The sequence below is a fragment of the Dipodomys merriami genome, unplaced genomic scaffold (assembly GCF_024711535.1).
Source record: "Dipodomys merriami isolate MVZ:Mamm:240054 unplaced genomic scaffold, mDipMer1.0.p SCAF_6, whole genome shotgun sequence".
Classification (NCBI taxonomy): Eukaryota; Metazoa; Chordata; class Mammalia; order Rodentia; family Heteromyidae; genus Dipodomys; species Dipodomys merriami.
In genome coordinates this window covers 24117862-24121626 of record NW_027206179.1, presented here as the reverse complement: position 1 = coordinate 24121626, position 3765 = coordinate 24117862, and the positions used below count along the sequence as shown (strand labels likewise).

Below are 3765 nucleotides of genomic sequence, written 5' to 3'. Positions count from 1 at the left end.
GAAAGACAATAAAACTTGTCAGATTACATCTTAAAGTAACATATATATCAGGATCAAATGGATGATGGCCAGATCATACATAAATACTCTGACCCACAGCCACTCTGCCCAGAGAATCAGCCTGGGTTTATCTTCACTCAAAACCAGCCCAAGAGCCAGACTGCTTTAAGTCAGATTTACAAGAAGCCAGATCGCTATCTCTACCGAAATTCTGGAGACAAGAATTTTTACACCACAGAACCAATATGGCCAGGGCTAAATTAGTAATTGATGGCTTCCCTAATTTCTCTCCCACTTCCACTATAGAACCAACCAGAAAAGGCCAAATATGCCCCTAACAAATTATATAGGCTGCCTGTTGGGAACTGTGGTGGGGAGAGAGGAGGTATCTCCACACTGTTATGCCAAGTTTGCAGGATCTCCCCCCCCCCCCCCCCCCCCCCCCCGGCAAAAAGATCACCGAGAGTCAGACTCTACAGCTGTTTTATTTAAACGGGCTGCAGCTCGGGCCTCGTCCTACACTCCAACACAGCTGAGCCTAGGAGGAGAGCCCCAGCCTAAGGATTTTCAGGTCTTATAAAGGCACAAAATCAATCAGGTGTTTGGATTGCCACCACGTGTTGCTTTGCTAGACAGAAACAAGCAACAAGTGGTCACTGCCTCAAACTTTAACCTTTCACACACTACCCACTTCTAGTTAGTGGCTTCCAGCTCCTCCAGGACAGCAGTCTCCAATCAGAACCTACCTGAATCTGTCCCTTCTCCCTTCTCCCATTAGGAAACTTCCCCCACCTTCTGGTCAGCCTTCAGTCTCTACCACAATACAAGAGACTGAGGCTGGTTCCATATTAGAGCAAGTTCTGAAGTCTTTTCTTCTCTCAGTGTGTGTATCTGTGTGTGTGTGTGTGTGTGTGTGTGTGTGTGTGTGTGTGTGTGTGTGTGTGTGTATGTAAGAGAGAGGAGAGAGACAGACAGACAGACACACACAGAGTATTAATGCTGCTTTCCTGCTTCCTGATCCTCAATACCACGAATCTGGAAACCCTTCACAACCACTATTTCCACTGGAGGCCTGTCTGAAACTATTCCCTTCTTCCTCCCTTTTGCAGACTCCCAGTAAGAGACTCACTCCTGGACAACTCTAGCCAGGTTTCTCTGAGCAACTCTTCTCTACTAGGCCTCAATGCTGGCCTATAAAAGCAAGTGACATGCAGCATAAATGATTTTGCCCACCAGCTGTTTCCTGCATTAAAAGACTTAAATGCTACCACAGTTTCTAATTACTACCCAGGAGGATACCAGCCAGTTAAGAGTGACTGCTTGAAAAAGCCCAAGATTGCAGAAAAACAACTGATCCTACATCTGAGATAGGCCCCTGATCACTTGCTTAGAGGAAGAGGAGGGCTTACAATTGTAAATTCTTCCTCCATCTCTTCAAGATGAAAACATAGCTGGCCTGATGGGCATTTATACTGACCAGCCCTTCATGAAGGCTCACTTCGTTGACCTTGTCCAAACCCCTGCCTCCCTCATCTTTTCTTCTAGTCAGTCACCTCTGTACAAACCAAAGCAGAATTCAGTTCATACTTGACCATCTTCCTTATTGCAAGCATTATTTATATAATTATCATCATTACTGATTAAAATCTGTCTTTACCTTAACTACTATCTGGCTTTATCTTTGACACTAAATAGGAACATGACTTCAGGCTTCCCCTAACATACTGCCAGTAATATGTGGCCTTAGTAATGAAGCTTAGGCATCCAAGTATCCTGATAACTGATGCTGTTCTCACTGTGGATGCCTACATCATTATAGATGTGATTGTCAGTTGCATGCCAATTAACTCCTTCCTAAGTAAGAAATTTCTCTGACTCAATCAAGACCAGTCTCCGGAAGCCCTTTCTGATTAATCAAAGGATTTTTTAAAATATCTCTTACACTGCTTCTTATGTTTATGAGCATGGATTTTTATTGTTGTCATTTTGAGATACAGCCTCAATAGGTAGCCCAGGTTAGCCTTCAACTTGTGATCCTTTTGCTTCTGCATCTTATGTTCAGGGATTACAAGCATGCCTGACTTTAAACAGAGGACTTAACTACCTACACATCCCCCACAGAATTCACAGTAACATTAGGAGTAACACTCAGGAGATAGCAGATGGATCTTGTTTAATCCTGTCATCCCAGAAGGGTAGTTCTGTGTAAAATTTGAGATTACTGATCCCTACTTGTGAGAGTTGCTAAGAAGAGTTCACCATGTCGCAGTGCCAAGTGGAAAGTTGGCTGATGTACCTGTCCGATTAGAAGAATAAACAAAAGATAACACGGAATACCGCTGCAAATTTGAGTTGTCTCTTACTCTCCAAAATCAAAATGAATCAAGGCAAAAAAAAAAAATCCCACAAGTGACGTTTTTCATCTTGTGAACAACTCACGTCCTCCCTAAATTGACTGTCCCATTTGCTAGTGACTCTGCTAGCTTTTGATTTCTCCTTCTTTCATTCAAATCGACACCCTGGCGACTGGAACTCCACAGGTCCCAGGAGCCAAACCCTATCAAGTCAGGCACCCGGGCCTCCATTTTCTTCATCAACCACTGAGGCTTCCCACAGGTAGCTAGGAAAGCTGAAGCCCAGAACCTTTTACTCATCATCATCATCATTGTCATCATCATCTGAGCAAGTCACTTCCATTTCAGTTGCAAGACAGAGGGAAGCAAATGCCAATGCTGGTTTCCAGTCATCTCGGAAAGCAAGCATGCGGAGCCCCGCGACCGAGCTGCGGGCCAGGCAGGTGGGTGGGGACGTGCCGAGACCCCCAGGCCCGGCCCCGCCAGGCGTGGGTGGCGCGGGACGACCCTGAAGCCCGCGGCAGGACGCGGCTTCCTCTTCGAACGTGGACACCGGTCACCAAGTGCTCCCTCCCCCCGCCCCCCCCCCACTTGCACTCCCGAACTTCCCTGCGCGAAGCCGCCCTTCCACCCCAACGCCCCAGGCGGCGCTGCGAGACCCGACGCCCCACAGTGCGCACGCGCGACTGCGCCCCGAAGCCGGGCCCCTGGCGCTGCGCACGCGCTCTCGCGCGCCTCACGCTGTCTGGACCTGAACGCCGGCAGTAGAACCTGGAAGTGGTTGCCCTGTTTTTTGCTCTGCGGCGGGTGCTGGCGACTCCGTCCTCTGCGTTTACGGGGGCAGAGCGAACCCCGCGGAGAACAGTCTCCACAGGGCGGGTGTTTCGGACAAAATTGGAATTCCTCTGAGCTCGGGTTAAAAACGAGCTGCCGAAACCCGGGATCGAACCAGGGACCTTTAGATCTTCAGTCTAACGCTCTCCCAACTGAGCTATTTCGGCGCGGCGCTCTGGCCTTTCCAAGTTTCCCATTAGTGACTCCGCCGGCCCCACCGGCCCGCTGGCCCGAGGGCGGTGGCCGCCCGGGCTCGTGCCGGCCGGGGCGGGGCTTCCCGACGGGTCTCTGGGGAGCGAGTCCTGCACCCCAAGTCTTGTTCACGCGACTCGGAGCGCGGGGTCGGCCAGGGGTGGGGGGGTGGGGAGTCTGCCAGGTCCCGCCAGGTGGGGGGGGGGAATCCCCGTCAGGTGGGGGGATCCGTCAGGTGGGTGGAGATCCGTCAGGTGGGGAGGCGCCAGGTGGGGGGAACCGTCAGCTGGGGGGGCGTCAGGTGGGGGGATCCGTCAGGTGGGTGGAGATCCGTCAGGTGGGGAGGCGCCAGGTGGGGGGAACCGTCAGCTGGGGGGGCGTCAGG

The 3765-nt window shown here is 50.9% G+C and overlaps 1 non-coding gene across 1 annotated transcript; it reads right to left on the bottom strand.

Annotated features, from left to right (window-relative positions):
* Positions 1–3282: 3282 nt before the first annotated feature.
* Positions 3283–3355, bottom strand: Trnaf-gaa (transfer RNA phenylalanine (anticodon GAA)). Its single transcript has one exon. It is a non-coding gene; the product is annotated as a tRNA-Phe (tRNA).
* Between the last annotated feature and the right edge of the window lie 410 nt (positions 3356–3765).